The sequence below is a fragment of the Carettochelys insculpta genome, chromosome 16, assembly GCF_033958435.1.
Source record: "Carettochelys insculpta isolate YL-2023 chromosome 16, ASM3395843v1, whole genome shotgun sequence".
In the NCBI taxonomy this organism is placed as follows: Eukaryota; Metazoa; Chordata; order Testudines; family Carettochelyidae; genus Carettochelys; species Carettochelys insculpta.
The window spans coordinates 6463952-6483600 of record NC_134152.1 but is presented as its reverse complement, the minus strand read 5'-3'; positions in this window follow the sequence as shown (position 1 = coordinate 6483600).

The following is a 19649-nucleotide window of genomic DNA, read 5'->3' as shown; positions in this document are numbered from 1 at the left end:
GTGAGCCTTTGTCAGAGTCTAATGGGGAGATATTAGCACCCAGAGCAGAGAAACTGCCTGTGTAAGCTGCGAGCCATTACCAGTCTCTGTTTAATCCATGGTTAATGGAGTCAAATTTGCACATAAATTGCAGCTCAGCGATTTCTCTCTCCATCTGATTTTTAAAATTTACCTGCACATCTACTAATATAATATATGCCATCATGTGCCAGCAATGCCCCATTGCAATTTACATTGGCCAAACTGGACAGTCTCTCCGTAAAAGAATAAGTGGACATAAATCAGATATCAGGAACGGTCATGTACAGAAGCCTGTGGGGGAACATTTCAATCTCCCTGGACACTCAGTGGCAGATTTAAGGGTGACAGTCCTGAAACAAAAAAATTTTAAAAATCAAATGGAGAGAGAAATCTCTGAGCTGCAATTTATTTGCAAATTTGACTCCATTAACCATGGATTAAACAGAGACTGGGAGTGGATTGCATCTTTAAAAGGCAGTTTCTCTGCTCTGGGTGCTAATAGCTCCCCATTAGACTCTGACAAAGGCTCACATCCCCCTGTCTAATCTGACTTTTTTTTTCCTCTTTTGATAAGTACTGTTGATACTGGTCCATTTCCACCTTGCTGAATAGACCTTGTCAGCTCTGGCCCTCCCTCTTACTGGGACCCCACTCTTTAAATACCCCTCTGAAACCACCCCCCATGCATCTGACAAAGCGGGTCTTTGCCCACGAAAGCTTATGCTCCAAAATATCTGTTAGTCTATTAGGTGCCACAAGACTTCATGGAGAATACAGTGCAGGAGCAAAGTGGCAATTTACAGAGCTCCTCTACTTCCTGCTCCCTGGCAGGGGTGGTTCCTGTCTCCCCAGCCCTTGCAAGTTCCCTTCACACAGAGTTCACTTGGCCATGGTGCAGGGCTCTGTGGAACTGAAAAATGAGGACACTCAAATGGCTATCACCACATCTTCCTTTGGAAAAGGAAGAAACCACTGAGTCCAGTTCCTTTCCTCCACCCAGAGGCTTTTACCTTTTTCTCTAGCTCCTCTGAGAGAACCAAGTTCTAAAGAGGGAGGGAGGGGAGCAGGTCTCACCATTCGTAATGATAGATTTGTAAAACTTGGCCACTAGATTACAAGCCAGAAAAACGAGCAGCCACGGGGCCTCCACTTTCAAAAGGAGAAATGCTCAGGTTTTAAATCGGATACCTACAGAGTCAGTCCCTCCTCTGGTAAGGCTCGTCATTCTTCCTACACTTACCATAACCTTTAATGGGAACAGAACAGACCTGGCTCCTGAACACCAACTCCACGTATGCAATTGCCACATCTGGGGCAAATAACGTATGTGCTTGTGTGGATGTCCACATAGATGGGTACTGGCATTTCCATGTGCATGGAGGTCTGTGTGTGGCATGAAAGCTTTATTCTCTCACCAACAGAAGTTGATCCAATGACATATATTACTTCCTCCACTTTGCCTCTAATATCTTGGGACCAGCACAGCTACAACTATGCTGCAGGCAAGTCTTTAGCATCTACCTGTGACCCTTGCTTGTCAGGTCGCAATTGAAATCATAGAATCATAGGGTTAGAAGGGATGGCAAGGATCATGTAGTCTAATCCCTGCCAAGATGCAGAGTTCATTGTATCTAAACCATCCAAGACAGCCTCTTTCTGAAAAACTCTAGGGAAGGAGTTTCCACATCTTCCCCATACAGTCTGTTCCATTTTGTCCAACTGGTTTTACAGAAAGGATGTTTTCCCTGAGATTTAATGTAAGTCTACTCAACTGTGGTTTGAACCTATTGCCACTGTGGCAAGAGAGAACAATATTTCTGCATCTTTTTATGGCAGCTTTTCAAGAGTTTGAAGACCTCTTTCTAGTCCCCCCTCAATATCGTCTTTTCCAAACTAAACGTACCCTGTGCCTTCAGCCTTTGCTCATGTGGTTTTCATTCCATCCCTCTGATCCATCTTTGTAGCTTAAGTTTGGACCATTTCCTGTTTCTCCGCATCCCTTCTATAAATTGGTGACCAAAACTGCACACTACTGGCGGTGAGGTCTAACCAGTGCCTAGTAGAGCAATACTATCACTTCCTGGGACTTGCATGCTATGTCTCTGATAACGGAATCTGCAATCGCATTTGCTTTTTTTGCATCCACACCGCACTGCTGACTTATGTTGATGATGTGATTCACAACAGCTCCCAGATACTTCCCAGCAATTCTGCTACCAAGCCAGTTTCTCCCCATTCTGTACATTTGTTTTTCTCTTCCTTAAATGTTGCACTTTACATGTGTCTTTGTTGAATATCATTTTAGTTTCTATAGCCCAGTTCTCCAGCTTATCAAGATCTCTTTGAATTTTAGCACCAACCTCGAAAATGTTTGCAAACACAGCTTCATGTCATCTACAAATCTGACCACTCTGCTCTCTATTCCCACATCCAGATCATTAGTAAAGATTAAAACCAGAAGCAGAACAGGTACCTATGGACTCCCACCTGAGATCTGCTTCCAGTCGGACTTCAATCCATAGCAATTGTTTAACCAGTTACTTGTTTACTTAATGATAGTTCTGCTGTGCGTGCATTTCTTTAGCTTCCTTATCAAACTGCCATGCGGAACTGTATTAGCAGTCTAGCTAAAGTCCAAGCATATTATGTCCTTCATCTTCCCCCTATTCACCAAACTGGGTACCATATCAATGGAGAAAATCAAGCTGGCTTGGCACAATATGTTTTAAGTAAATTCACCTTGGCTGCTAGGGATTACCCCAGCAACTGATTATGGCAACTGCTGTAGCATCTGAGCACCCCTAGCCAACCAACAAAAATCCATGGTGCTAGATGTTGAAAACACAATAATAGACAGGGATCGGGTTTTCACTTATTTTTTTGAAGGGCCTAACACAAGTTTGGGGCACTCTGGACAAATGGGCAGAAAAGGTTGGTCTGAGTTTTATTTTCAGACACTTGCTCTTCTTCTCCACCATTAATGCCATGTGTTTCCATCCCACACTCCACACTACCCATGTATCTCCCTTTGGAACTCTCCTGGGATAGTGTTCCCCATGGACACTGCTTTGAGAGTCCAGCAGGTTACATACCCCCTGCATAACCTTGATGGGGAAAGAGCCCTGCCCAGCTTCCTGCATTTAACAAACTATGATTCAAGCCTAGTATTTATCATTTGAGTTCAACTACAATCGCTGGAGACATGATTTATTAAACATTAGCACTAGCTCTGATTCAACACATTTCAGTTTTAGATCATTAGCATTAAAGAAAAGAACCATTTGTATGACTTAGCCAGAAATCCACTTGACAAGGGACTGCAGAGTCTAAAATCTGCTAAAGTGTATGTATAGTTACATTGTTCACATCTAAATGATTAAAAGTCTCATTCTTGAAGTATATTTATGATGGCATTGGCACTGGTTACATGGAAGTGAAAACTAAGCACAAAATATTTTAGCAAGTGTGCTGAAAAGGGTGCTGGTGAATAGAACCATTGTGGCCCTTTACTGATAAAGAGATCAGAATGGCTGTAATTAAAGAAGAAAAAAAAAAGTCCAGGGTAACCTCATTACCTGCTTCAGTTGCAAAACCTCGGCCTCATTGTCCGCTCTGACCAAGCCAGGAACAGGCAGCGAGTTAGGCATGGTCTATATGAGGCACATAAGTCAATCACAGATATGCAATTCTAGCTACAGCAATTGCATAGCTAGAATCAACTTATCTGCAATTGACTTACCTGGCCATCTACACAGAGGGAGGTTGATGGGGGAAACATTGACCTCTCTTATGCCTCACAATAGCAAGGAGTACAGGGGTTGACTGCCTACTGCAGATAGTTCAGTTTCACACCTCTCTACCAGATGCATGAAATCAAACTCCGGAAGATCAACCCCGAACAGGTCACACTTCACCAGAGTATAGACAAACCCTCAGACAATAAAGGGGGCTTTAAATTGCCTTTAAATTTTTCCAGTTCTGAGGAAGTCCCAGGCTGACTCAACATCCAGTGTAATTTAGATCATCCTGCTGGCCTTGAGGAGAATACTGGCAACCCGGGGTGGGGGCATGTCTCCTATGAGCTCAGAACATCTGTACTGAGATAGACAGGGAGGGCTTTAGAGCCATGTTGGTGTCATATCCAGGGGTCCCCAATGTGAAAGGTGAATTGTCAACAGTTCCCTCCATTTCTCAGCTGCTTCGTGCCACTGAAGAAGTGCAAAGTGACCCAAGCAGGGCCAACAGTGTAGCCCATTTCTGGCATACTCTGGGCCTCCTATACCATGCATACCAACATATCAGGAAACTTGCCTACAATGCGGCAGTCCCGTCAATGTATTATGGACACATATGCAATCTGCAGTGGGGACTGAGCCAAAATGTGATAGATGGCAACAGCTACGTGCAGCCAAGATGCATTTAGCATAGGACCTACTGGCCCAGTTACAGTGATGTTCACAATTTATTGCCTATTGGTTACAAGGGTCCCAACTGTACTCCCATCTGGAGCCATCTGTGACAAATAAATCATAGGATCATAGAGTTCTAGGGCTGGAAGGGACCTCAGAAGGTCATCAAGTCCAGCCCTCTGCCCAAAGCAGGACCAACCTCAACTAAATCATCTTTGTCGAACCAAGACTTAAAAACCTCAAGGGATGGAGATTCCACCAAATATAGAGGATCAGTTGGAGTCCTCTACTAATGAGTCTGCTCTACTATTTGGCCATGAATTGAGACAGCTAGTCTGAATAGGAAAAACAGAATTGGATGGGCTAACTCAGCATCCTGGGGATTGTGCCATTTCAGACAAAGTTTGTCCAACAGATTGGTGCATCTCCAGCTGCTGGGGTTTTTGCAGGGGCAACTCCTGTAAAGCAAGAAGTATGGTGATTAAGCAGTAGCCTTTCTGGCACTCCAGGGCTGGGTTTACACTACAGACTTTTGTCGACAGAAGGGGCCTTCTGTAGACATAACTCAGAGAGTGTCTATACTCTTAAAGCATTCGGTCGACAAACTCTCGATAGAACTCTGCCTTTTCCTCGACAATATTATCTCTTGAAAATTTGAGGCATAACAATCTGTGGACAGAGTACTGTCGACAAAAATGCAGTGTAGACACTTCTGTCCACAGCGAGGGCTTACGGTTGCCTGGCAGCCCTCTTTGCAGAGCTGCCATTCCACTTTCTGGCACCCGAGGGCAGTGCAGTCTGGCAGTAGTTCTGTGTCGACAGAGCAAGTTGTGTGTAGATGCAATCTGTTGGCAGAGGTTCTGTCAAGATTGTCCTGTCGATAGTAACTTCTGTCAACAGATGCTTCTAGTGTAGACATAGCCCTGGAGTCAAATCCTTCTGAGGCAATAAAATGCAACCCAGAGCTTAAAGGGTCAGAATACATGAGGAGGAATAGCAGGTGGGGAGAAGGAGGGAACATCTATGTTTCTCCATGAAAGATGGAAAGGCAGCAGTTCTCATTATTTTATTGATTTCCTTCCACTTGGAAAGCCATGACCCCTGGTGAGTACGGAGGAAAGTGACTGGCTTCGGGACTAACTCTGCTACCAATAACAAAGCTGTGTATGGAATTCTATCTCCACCCACTAAACAGAAACTAACACAGAGCAAAACACCACCAGGAGAAAGGAAAGAGCAATCGGCTAGACCATTAGAAATGAGATAACCCAAATTGCAAACGATAGACTGGCTTTAAAATATTCAAGATTTCAACACAATTTCCTTTCTGACTTGATGGGCTTCTGACATCTTATATTTAAAAATGAAATCCCTGCTATTAAGCATTGGGTTGGTTTTATGAGGATGAAGGAATATGGGTACTAACCAGTCATGAAGAATTCAGTGAATTTTGAAACATATAGAACAAATCTATGTATATTTCTTTTAAAAAATGCCAGAGTGAAATTAAGCTGGGATCATTCATGGCTTTAACATAAGGATTCGGGGGAACAATCTGAGAGGAAAGTGGGTGCTTATAGCTTTCCTTCAAATCAGATATGGAACAAAAATTTAAAACTCTTTTACATTTGCATTTAAGACCAGGGAAATATCATGAAACCTTCTGTTTAAAGGCAGTTCTGCTTATCACTCAGTTTGTTCCCATTTCTCTTCTCCCTTATCTCACTTATTTTAAATACAGCGTGAAAAAAGGTAAAGTGAGGGTTCATTATTCAAGCGTTCCCTGGTTCTGCCTTTTTATTCCTCATGAGACATCAAATGTTGCTGTTCCTTTACACGGGTACAATTACTGATTCCCCACCCCAGCCAAATTCTGCTCTCCTTCCCAAGAGAAGCTATGGGCCCATTCTAATGGCCACACTGAGTATTCAATTGGTCTGTATCCCAGGTCTGAAGAACTGAGCTGAACCTCCAAGGATTTGAACCTATGCTTGGATCCTACACTTAAATAAAACTCCAAAGGGAAGTACATGTGCTTTTTTGTTTAATGACTGGCTCAACTATGGCTATAATTTGTTTAAAAAAATCTACACCTCCCTCATTTTTGGGCACAGAATCTGGATTGCCTGTGAATAGACTAAGTGTTCTTTAGCACTCTCCTAGCAGTCCAGATGATTCATTTTCCCAGATTACACAGAATTCCTTTGAAAATTCCTGCTTCATTGTTTATGGCGAATAGACAGCTGAAGCATGCCATTGGTTCTGCTCCTTGATGGCCAAGTGAGACATTTTAAACAAGAACATAGGAGATACAGTAATCTGCAAACAGTCCACATCTGATAACGTCTTTCTTCTCATGTGAAAAAAAACGTGCATGCCTCAAGCTCTAAAAATATGCATTGCACAGTCCTGCCACTTTTCCAGCTCTTACAATACATTAAGGGATAAATTACAGCTAAATAAGAGCACAGAAGACTGACAGCCAGGGCTGGTGGCTGTAAACAAACCTTATGGTACCACAGAAAACTTGGCCACACCCATGACAAGTGGTTGTCTGACTAACTAAAATCATTCTGGATGACAGATGTTGCTGGACCAGAGAGTGCCAGATTAGAGAGGTTCAGCCTGTAGTTGATTTGAAACACATTGGTCTTTTAATATATGTGCCAGTTCTGTATAAAATCAACCAGGATGGGGTATTCCTATTGCCAAGTTCACATGTTGTTCACATCAGTACTTTTAACACCAGCCATATTCTATGTAATACAATTGTGTGGATAGAGGTAGAAGGTTTTCATCTATGGGCACTTCAGTTTTGAAATATATTTTCTACGCCTTTATAAACCCCAAGGCTATGGTTACATTAGCGAGTTTTGCCAACAAAACCCCAGGTCATCAATCAAGAGTTCATAGGACAATCGGTGCCTGTGGTAAAGGGGGTACAGGAAGGGCCACCCAAAGGAACAGGAAGGGGACATGACGGGCACCCCAATTATAAATGAAAATTTTGGCAGGGCATATGAGTGGTGGTGCACCTCCCGAGTATACCTACAAGTCACCTATGCAAGAGTTCAATAGACCCACAATAACAAAAGAAATCAATGCTTTTTAATTATGAAGACCTTTGGGGAAAAATCACCGTCTGTTCATGGATGTTCCTGGAGCAACAGAGGCCTCCATAGATAAACTGCACTCAGTCTGGACAGTGCCTGGCTTGTGCACAATGCACAGAAAGGCCAAGAGAAGTTTCTAATAGGCATCCTGTTCCTTTGAAACATGCAATGGTTATTCTGATTAGATCCTATGTATGTTACCAGACCTCCTCCTGGGGACCTGAGATTGAGACCAAGACCATTGTACAGTTGCACCCCGCATTTTGTCAATTGTACATGCTGATGATATGCACATCTGAAATTCTACTAAGGGCACATATTAAAGTCAAAAGACATTTTAAAATATGGGACACAACATATTTATTCCCTGTTATGTCATAAGACTAAATGACCCAGCAGATGTAGACAAATAATGGGGAGGAATGCAGCCAGAAGAAAACATTCCCAAGATCTGGCCTTGATCTTCATTAACTTTAAGAACCATGTTAATAATTCTGACGTGGCTCAATGTAAATACACGGGTACTACTTATCTGGAAACGGCCGCTGAAAACGGCAAAGTATCTGACCTGCTGATTGGGGTAAGGTGGATCAAAGAGGGCAACTGCCCCAGGGCCCAGTGATTCAAAGGGCCCAGGCTCCCAGCCACAGTCACCATTCCTGCCCGTCAGCCCCACTGCATGTTATATATTAACTGTGAGAGTTATCTGATATTTTACTAATTACTACAGCATTTTTACTGATATAGCTGAGTACCAAGGCATCCTTCAGTCTGCATAGACTATGGATCACGCCCTTCGTAACTCCTTTTAAGATTGTCATTTGCAGCATTGACTGTGACTGTGGAGGCCCACACAAGAGTGAGAGTCCTTGCTACGGTAACAAATTAAAAATCAAAAGTGCAAAAGTTTGATCAAAATTATAGGAATTTCTGGCTTTTTTTTTAAAGACTATAGAAGTGTGTCTACCTTGCTTATATAACTAAGGAGACTGCAGGGATCAAGGTTTGTTTACTTATTGCTTTACGAAGTTGAGTTCAATATCAGTTTCAAAATAGACTAGCTGAGTCAGCTCTGCATATCTGGGTGTGTGTACACTGCAACTGAAGGTGTGATTGCAGATCAAGTAGTCATACCTGGGCTAGCTTTAATCTTGACAGCACAGCTCAAAACAGCTGAGGCGACACAGTGCCACAGGCTGTACAAGCCCACCCAGAAAGCTGGCTCCATTTTGACATTGCTAGACCATGCTGTGTTCAGTTCCACTGTGCCTTCAGTCTCTCTACCTAGATTCAAGGTAGCATGGTGTGACAAATCCTGCTGCAATCACACCTCTGACTCTAGAGCAGACATATTACAGATTAGACTGTATAATCTCTTTAAATTTACCCAGTGTTAGAGCTGAAGGAAGAACCATTTTTCCCTCTAAAACTATTTCAAATTAAAAGTTACTGTTCAACTTTGTTTCCCCAAAATGTTTTGATATTGTGGGAAATTGGGGACTTAAAACATTCACTTTTTCATTTGCATCAGAATATTCCTACTAGATAAAACATTGGCCTTTCAGTTTTATTTCCGTTTTTGAAATCTGAAGCAAAACCAAAAAGTTGAATGGAAATATCACAATGAAAACTACAAGCCACATATTGAACCAAACACTCCTCTTAACCAGACCCCCAATCAGATGTCTGGTTTTAATAACCTGCCACCCCCACCAACAGATGGTACAATTTAGTCATCTCCATGCACTTCTCTCTGTTCACCTAATCCTGAGAGCACTTATTTGCATCATCAGACCGTACATCTGTTAACGTAAATTAAATTGATCACTAAACCTACAATTGGTGACATGGGAAATTGCCGCTAATACTGGGGACTGTAAAGTTGCGTACACACGTAACTGCTGCCTTTAGTAGCTGTTTCACTGAGTAGATCTATTTGCACCTCCTTTTTCTTCCAGAGAACAGTGAGACAGGATAATCCTAGCTGTGACAGCTTGTGAATAGTCCTCCTAAATTTTGTCGTTTCTCTCTTTATGGGTGACACGTGCATGTTAATCTCTTTCTGCCCATGCACGTGCTGAGTCAGGAGGACTAGATAGCTCTGGGAATTAACAACGGGACATGGATCTTTTTCATCTTTACTGCACTGATTAAAACCCCACTCAGGTTCACAGTGACTGTAAATTGCTTAGATTGCTACAACCTGCATATGGAAGTAGTTCAGAAGTTTACCACAAACCTTCTTGTTGACCACAAAACTTGCGACCCTGGAGACCAAGCCTGCAGTAGTTGTGTGAACAATACTCCTCTGAATACAACTGTAATATGACAGAGAGATAGCCATGTTAGTCTGTATTCTGTCAAAACAAAACAGCAGCCATGTAGCACTTTAAAGACTAACAAAATAATTTATTAGGTGATGAGCTTTCGTGGGACAGACCCACTTCTTCAGATCATAGCCTTACCAGAACAAACTTAATATATAAAGCACAGAGGTCCAAAAATTGTTATCAAGGTTGACAACTCAGAAAAATTGTTGTTTCAAGGTTGGCAAATTTTGGACCTCTGTGCTTTATATATTGAGTCTGTTCTGGTAAGGCTATGATCTGAAGAAGTGGGTCAGTCCCACGAAAGCTCATCACCTAATAAATTATTTTGTTAGTCTTTAAAGTGCTACATGACTGTGTTTTAGTTTGAATTGTAATATGAGGTGTTGTTGCAGCCATGCTGGTCCCACGGTATTAGAGAGGGGAGGTAATATCTTTTATTGGACCTTTACGTTGGTGACATAGACAAGCTGGTGATGTCATCTCTCTCAGCAAACGTATTGGCTTTGGAGACTGACTAAATCTCATCTCTTCATGGCCAAGCTGAGACAACATGAGGGCAATGACCACCGCTGCTTGTGTTACACTTGTCTGTTGCTATGCAGAGCACTTCCGTCTCCCATAGTGTCAATCTAGAAGACTTCAGTTCAGTTTTGGAGAAAGATTTTCCATTCGTATATCCTCTCAACTGAGTTATTGGCTGTGTAATCTCCTGCGTCTACTATAATTCTCTTGTGTCAAATATATCTGAGGCACTTACATTTTGAATGAAAATAAGTGTGTGTGTATCCACACACATCTGTGCTTTTCTATGTCCATGTATAGAGGGCCAAAATCTGCTTTCAGTTTTACCCATATCATCCCATTTATGAAATTCTATTTGGTAAAACTGCAGACAAAAGGCTCTTGAAGGCTCCTCTGAAGAAAGTGTGCCCATGTAAAATCACGCATGTCATGTCCAATAGCCACTGAAACAGGCTGTTAACTGTTAGTGGGAATTGGGAGTCAAGGAAAGGGGAGAATCAAATCTGGTACCGTTAAATCTACTTTAAGACAAATTCCACTACAGTAGGATGTCCACAGGTAACTCACATCATGATCAGCTTCGACAATGGAACCCTACCACAGGCATTGACTTCCCCCCATGCCAGGGGGTGCTCAACGCCCTGCCTTTGCCCCTGGCCCCACCCCTTCCCTCAAACCCTGCCATGGTCCATCCCATTCCACTCCTTTCATCAAGCTCCACTTCTGCTCTGCCCTCAACTTCCCCACTTCTCCCAAGCCCCTACTCTGCCTCCTCCCCAAGCGTGTCCCATCCCCGCCCCTCCCACTCAATTCTGGAGCTTCCTGAATGCCACAAATCAGCTGTTTTCAGTGCTCCTGAACTGCTGGGAGGAGATGGCCAATGAGGCCACCAGGGGGCAAGAGCAATGGGGGTTCTGAGGGATAGAGGCAAAGAGGAGAGCTTGGCTGCAAATAAGTGCTCTGTACTCACCCAACTTTTCCCCATGGGCACTCCAGCCCATGCAGTTGATGCCTATGAATCGTATGGACAATTATATACAAGAAACCCAGCACTCATTACACCAGTTTTCCCTCCCCAAAACACACCACAAAAACTGTCATCTACAGCCAGGCACTCAGATACCACAGAAATTGCTCTGAGAGGAGAAAGTCCAGGATATAAACCTTAAAACACTTAAAACTGCTTTTATCAAACAAGGACACCAGAAAATAAGATCACATAATGGAACAGGCCACCCAAAACCCCCAAGGGAACCTGCTTCAATCCAGAAATAACCCACTTCTTCCTGACGACACGTCTACTTATCACCTACCCCACTGGAACCCATGGGAGTTATCATTAAGCAATTGACACTCATCTTTCTTTTCTCCTGTTCTTTCCTTCCCCCTCCCATTGAGTAGACTCTTGAAACCTGCATTAACCGCTTATGCTAACAATCCGTTCATCTTTCATTTAGTGGTGCTGCTCTGAGGGCTTGTCTTCACTTGCACAAACATCAACCCAGTCAGGAAATAAGACCTAGGTCAAGAAAATAAAGTGCTAGCTAACAGCCAGTATGGTTTTGTAAAGAACAAAGCATGCCAGACCAATCTGATAGCTTTCTTTGAAAAGATAACAAATTTTGTGGATAATGGTGAAGCAGTGGATGTGGTATACCTAGACTGTAGTAAGGCATTTGATACAGTCTCACATGATCTTCTTATCGATAAGCTGGGCAAATACAGCTTAGACAGGGCTACGATAAGGTGGGTGCGTAACTGGCTGAATAACTGTCCTGAGAGAGTAGTTACCAATGGCTCGTGGTCAGGCTAGAAGGGCATAACAAGTGGGGTTGCACAGGGGGTCTCTTTCGGGACCAGTTCTATTCAATATCTTCATCGACAACTGAGATATTGACATACAGAGTATGCGTATTAAGTTTGCAGATAGTCCCAAGCTGGGAGGGGTTGCAACTGCTTTGAAGGATAGGGTAAGAATTCAAAATGATCTGGACAAACTGGAGAAATTATCTGAGGTAAACAGGATGACATTTAATAAGGACAAATGCAAAGTACTGCACTTAGGAAGGAACAATCAGCTTCATACATACAGAATGGAAAGTGATTGTCTAGGAAGGAGTACTGCAGAAAGGAATTTAGGAGTTACAGTGGACCACAAGCTAAATATGAGTCAACAGTGCGATGCTGTTGCAAAAAAAGCAAACATGATTCTGGGATGCATTAACAGGAGTGTTGACAGCAAGACACGCGAAGTCATTCTCATGCTCCACTCAGTACTGATTAGGCCTCAGTTGGAATACTGTGTCCAGTTCTGGGCACCGCATTTTAAGAAAGAAGTTTAGAAATTGGAGAAGGTCCAGAAAGAGCCACAAGAATGATTAAAGGCCTAGAGAACATGAACTATGAGGGAAGACTGAAAGAACTGGGCTTGTTTAGTTTAGAAAAGAGACTTAGAGGGGACATGATAGCAGTTCTCAAGTACCTGAAAAGGGTTACAAGGAGGAGGGAGAAAAATTGTTCTTGGCCTCTGAGGATAGGAGAAGGAGCAATGGCCTAAAACTTAGGGTTAGGTTGGACATTAGGAAAAACTTCTTAACTGTCAGGGTGGTTAAACGCTGGAATAAATTGCCTGGGGATGTTGTGGAATCTCCATCACTGGAGATATTTTAGAGCAGGTTAGCTAACTAGCTATCAAGGATGGTCTAGACAGTGCTTGGTCCTGACATGAGGGCAGGGGACTGGACTGAATGACCTCACAAGGTCCCTCCCAGTTCTCGTGTTCTATGATTCTATATGATTCCAGAGAAATGCTCCTGTCGAGCTTCCTTAGTGGCAACAGTCAAATAAGTCAACTTCCAGTACGTCAATTCTAGCTATGCAATCACTAGCTAGAATTGCATATCTGAAATGGACTTATTTTCCTAGTATAGACCAAGCCTCGGTACATTCCCCAGACCTGAAGACAAGCTCTGTGTGCTAAGGTTAAGTCTACGCTGCCTCTTTACTCTGCTGCAACTTTCTGGCTCAGGGGTGTGAAAAACCAAAACACAGCAAGTTACAACCCTGTAAAGCACCAGTTCCCAGCACTGTGAGCTACTCCCCTAAGGGAGGGGTTTACACAGAGCACTTGATAGACAGCTTAAATTGTCTCTCCCTCCCTGTCCTTGGCTTTGTGAACAGAAAGGTGACAGCTATTGTCCGCTGGTACGTGCTCACTGCTGTGTTGTCCTTACAGTTGCCTTAAAATAAAATACCTCAGGAATACTTGAAATATACCTTCAAAACAAAAAGCAGTCAAGTAGCAATTTAAAGACTAGCAAAATAGTTTATTAGGTTAGCTTTCGTGGGACAGACCCACTTCTTCAGACCATAGCCAGACCAGCACAGACTCAATATTTAAGACACAGAGAACCAAAAACAGTAAGCAAGGAGGACAAATCAGAAAAAGATAATCAAGGTGAGCAAATCAGAGAGTGGAGGGGTTGGGGGGAAGATCAAGAATATATACCTATATGTGAATATGTATGAAATATACCTGTATGTGACAGGCAGAGGCAGTTCAAGACACAGCTCTGTAGGCTGCAGAAGGAATATTAGCAGCTGGGACAACAGCTTCCACAGGGAAGATCTGAGAGGGGCAGCTGTGTGGCAGGGCTTCAGGCAGAAGGGGCGGAGCCAGGACAGCCAGCCCTCAGCACCATCCGGACAGCGGTACAGGATCCCACCCCAGTGCTGAGCACCACGGGGACCACAAGGCTCTCTGGCAGCAATTTAAAGGACTACAAGGCTCCAGCCACTGCCAGAGGCCTCTTTGAATCACCAGGCCCCAGGACCACTGCCCCATACTTTCCCTCCCCCACCTCCAGCAGGCTGAATATTAGAAATCAATGACCCACACAAACAGATGCTGTGTGTGATAACACAAATACTGTAAACATCTATATATAGACACATGTAACCCTTCTGTTAACGCCAGATGCCTGCCAGAAGGGCCAGGTTCAACTCTTGTGGGGTTTTCCTATCAAGGATACAACCAACCGGCTCGAGCCCCCACCCAGTGGCCTGGGACAATTTCACCCCCGTGCTGGGTGCCTGTAAGGCGGTTCTCCCCCCCCCGCCTCGCAAGCACAGAGTCTGAGATAGAAATGGCTTGTTTAATGACCATAACCTACCCCAAGGTTACAGCGACAGATGCAGTATATCTCAGCACAGAAGAGACAAAACCCCTTTTACCCAGATACCATCCCCATATGCAGTAGAACCCAGTCTTTTGCTGGGGCTCTTGGCCCTTTTCCACACACACACAGTTACAGGGTGTACCCTCTGCAGTGCAGTCCCAAACTCAAAGCCCACAGATACATCACCAGGGCAATACTAGCTGTCCACTTGTCTGTAGCCTCCCCTTGTTGTCACCAGCTGCCCACCAGTCGCCATCATCCGCCGCCGCTCCTACCAGCCACCCACAGGTCCTGCTGTTGTCCGCCGGTCCTAACCCCACTGCTTGGGACTGCCCTAAGGCAGAACCCAGTGATTTCAGCTCTCTGGGGTTTCAGCTGCCACTCTGTGATTTCAGCTCTTGGTAGCTCTAGTGTGGGGTTTCACAAACACCCTAGGATCCAGCTCTATCTTTCAACAGGTGGGGAGGGTTAGTCAAGCCAGGCTTATAACTATATGGCCAAGGCACTCAACAAGCTGGCTCAACCAGTAGCCCTCCCCTTCTCCCTCACAATGCTTTAAACCAGGGAGCCCTGTGAAATCAATGTCTTACACAGCTAAGGCGACTGCCCTGTCCCCCACAACAACCCAGAGCATTGGTGAGATCTCACAACTCCCGCATTAAGTGTCAGCTTAAATTGTGATTTTACAATTACATGCTTACAATAGACCAACTCTCATGGCTTACTTGCTACCCATTAGGCTTTGCCTGAAAAGGTATCACACATGCACACCTTTGCATTCTCATGCAGATGACCTCTGGGAGACTCATTCCTCCCAGCCTTCAGCAGCACTGCATTCCTTCTGCCACATTCCTACACACACAAACACACACACACAGGGTGTAAAGTCAGACTTTTAGTGTTAAATTGTACATTACAGTAACAGCCCAAAGTTTCCCAAATATTGTGGAAGAGAAAATAAAAAGAAAAAAAATGCTATATATTGATTGCCATTGTGTGTGTTTACTGTTAGTTAATGGTAATGGGAAGCAGTGTCATTTGAAGTTGAGACGAAATTGTCCAGATCATGCACTTCTTTAAGCGTTAATGGGAATTCTGAAGGGAAGTTAAAATGCCCAACCGAACAACCATTGCACTCAATGGGGTCCTTTGGAAGTGGATACGACCTTAAATGTGAAGAGCAAGTTAGAGTTGCCATAAGGTGGTAGAATTGTTTCCAAGAAAAGGATATAAATAAAGATGAGTGTAAAATTGCTACAAATCTTTTCACATTCAGTAGCAGAGTAACTAATTCACTAAGAAGAAATTAAAGCAGTGAATGTTCGTACTTTTTTTTTAAAAAAAATCTATTTGGAGTTGTCTGCAAACAGATTGCAAAACTTCTCAAATTCAATTTTTTTCTGATCTTCAGTGGATAATTTTTAGTCTACATCTCCTTAAATCTACTAAGATTACAATTAATTGCACCATATGCAATTCCCCCCTCTAGCCACATGCAAATAGCCTTATATAACTTATCAATTAGCTTGTATAACTTATTCAATTTAGCAACCCAGCATGATTTCTGAATGGCATAGTCAGTTGTAATAGCCACAATTTGCCCTATGGCCAATAGTTACATAAAACATCCTATCAAGGGACAGAAAAAAATACCATATGATCTATTCAAGGACAGTGCAAATGATGAATGCTACAACCAAACATACACATAACAGAGCACTGACAAGGTAGCAGCAGGGATCCAGGCCCAGGGTTCCCCTAGTTACCTTGGGTGCTTTTGAAAAATCTCAACCTGCAAGTACAAACTTTAAACGAAGAGCTGTCAGGTGGTGGAATGCGAGTGATCATTTATGAATAGCAGGGTTTGCAGTTGTGATGAACAGCTCTCTGCATTCCCACTCTCAAAAATTAGCCCAGCACTTCAACCAGCGCCGAATCAGAGAATTTGCCAAACCTCAGGAGGTCAATAATATCTAGCAACATTATCAACACTTCCACTATTTACTGGGCTCTTAGAAGACATTTAGGAATAAGTTACAGCTAAATAAGAGCACACAACTCTGAGAACCAAGTTTGGCGGCTGTAAACAACCTTTATGTGACAACAGGACATCTGGCTGATTAAAATCATGCCAGATCACAGATGTTGTCAGAACAGAGAATGCCAGACTAGAGAGGTTCATCCTGTACTGGATGTACCCATTTGCCATTGTACAAACTTAGAACACATCAGAGGCCAAAGGCAAAATGAAACAGCCTGGATGTTGTGGAACTTTTACAAGCTCCAAATTATGCAACTGTGCCATCCCCACAATAATCCACATGCATTTTGAGGTCACATATGACTGGTGGTACAGGTAGCCTTAATCTGTTCTTGCTGGAATATCAGCACAAAACTAGAGTGAAGTGGTTTTCCTTCCTTAAAGAGTGTACCATCCAGAGCGAAACTTTGGATCTGGATACATTTCAGTTTGAAAAAACTGTTATGGGGTCTATTTTGTTTAAGTAGGATTGGAACACTCGGTAATACTTTTCTCATGCCCCTACTGCTGGGAAAAATCCATCACCTACTCTATCCTTCTGCGGAATTAATTCATCAACCACTACTGGAAATAAAGACCCCTGCGGCAGTAGATCAGTTGAGTATCTGGCTTGAATTCAAGCCAATAGACAAATAAGCCATGTGTCCTTTCCAAAACTTCTCTCCCCTGCCCCCCCCCAACACACACACATTTTTAAATCAGTGACAAACATGTTCAACCTCCCATAAGTTTTACAAGTCTGATATTTGAGTTAAAAAAAAAAGGGGGAAGGCTCTGACTGTGTACAAAGAAGTCCATCGCATTTATGAAGGCTGAAAATGGGCTGCAATTTAGCAAACAGTATTAAAACAACTGCAGCAACATTTGTAGTCAGGAATGCTTTCAACTGGAGGGCTCTGGTGGTGGTTAGCATTCTACTGTGATGTGCGAGTGTTGGCAAACCATAAAGAATTTTTAAACACTGATTATACATTCTTTTTATTGGTGCCATGTTTGTAATATTTGTTTGTCCCCAGCTGGTGACACAGTAGGTGATATAAAAAGATGTATGAATAATTTATAAAAAGAACTCAGTAGTCATTTAGGAACATTGCTCTGATGATGTAGTATGCACGAAGGCCTTAGATAATGGATTACAGTCAGAGATATTAAAGGGAAACATTTTGGTTTGTATTTTTATCATTTATTTCTTTTCTTTTCTTTTTTCTTTTTTTTTAAGCCTGAGCACTTCAGTAGGCTTAAAATGTGAAGAGAAATTTTCTCTCTCCTAGTCAACTGAGAAACATCTTTCAACATCTCCATATTGTCCAGCCCTCTACAGAACAATGGGCTTTCCGACTGAGAAAGATCAGTGATTTCACAGTATCTGCTGTCTTAATAGGCTCCAGGTATTTGTCTCCAAGTGGATTCTCACCATCTAAGACTTTTAGGTAGTATGGACAAAAAGGGTGGACAAAATCTTGTATGTAAGTCACAGAACCATAGAACACTAGAACTGGAAGGGACCTCAAGAGGTAATTGAGTCCAGTGCCCTGTACTCAAAGCAGGACCAACCACTGTGTAGTTCATCCCTGAGAGATATTTACCAAACCTGCTTTTAAATATCTCCAGTGATAAAGAGTCACAACCTCCCTAGACAGTTGGGAAGCTTTTATTAACGTCCAAACAAAGTCTCCTTTGCTGAAGTTTACGGCTATTGCTTCTTGCCCTATTCTCAGGGGTTAAGGAGAACAATTTTTCTCCCTCCTCCTTGTAATGCCCTTTTAGGTACTTGAAAGCTGTTATATCACATTAATGTCATCTGTGGATTAGCAAATACTGGAGCAAATTGAAACAGGATCTTTTTTTCATCTTCCTTACTCATGTATTGTAAAAAAAGAAATTCAAGCAATATCGTGAGGGACTCAGTTCTGTATCCTGATGCGAGTAGTTCCAGTGAAGCAGATACTGGTCTTTTTCAAACCCATGGTCATGAGAATGGTGTTTGGCTTTGGGCTCAGTGGCAAAAAAGGAAACGCCACTCAACACAACACCTGCAGAATCTGTCTGCAAATCCAACCTGTGCTGAAGAAAACAGAACCAGAAGTTCTATAGCACTGCAGACTTGCACACAATGAAGTGTCTACAAGAGTGAAGTACAGCTACAGGCCCTCATGCGCAAATACACACACACGTATACTACAGGTTGCCCTTCCCTGCTCCAGCAAGGTCAGGGCCTGACCTGTTCCAAACAAGAAAATTTGCTGGACCAGAGAAAATTCCCTGCCACCAGCCCCTACACGGCTAACCTCCTCCAGACTTGGATGCGCCCCCACCTGCAGCTGGGTTGGCAGCCCCAACCACAGCTGCTGCTCAGCTATGGCCCGTGCTGCCCTCCACGGGGCTACCAGGGGAAGACGGCTCTGGTCTCAACCCCAAGCCGAGGATGTGGCTCCAGACCTGTGCAGCTGTCCTCAGCCCTGTGCAGCTGCCCCCACCAGGAGTTGCGGGGGAGATACAGGATCCCACACAGCTGCCCCCCCATGGACTGTCAGGGATGCTGGTTGCAGCCCCCCAGACTTCCAGAGGATGTGGGCTACATCCTCCTGCCTGGCTCTCTGGTCCAGGGATGTTGCTGGACCAGGGAGTGTTGGTTTTAGTAGGTGCATTCTGTGGTATATTCACCACTTCACAATCTAGAATACCAAAAAGCTAGCCCCAGCTCTATGCTTTAACAAGAGGACCTGTATTTTTAGAACCTATCATTCACTTCAGCTACATCCAGAAGATGAATTTTTTAAAAAATCTAATAAATCGCAACATAACAGTTTTGGTTACTCAGTCAACTTAAGTAGATTGCACTCATGAGTCTCTAATACTACAAAGAGATACTATTTGCAAACCATTCCCCCAATGCACTCCTGAAGCATACATACCTGAGACAGGATACTCCTCTATCAAACCATGCTGTTGGTCTGACTTTCTGAGCAAGTGAGTGTGCCCAAATCATGAAGCCAAGAGGAACTGTGAGTCTTCATCACTTCTGAAATGAGGCG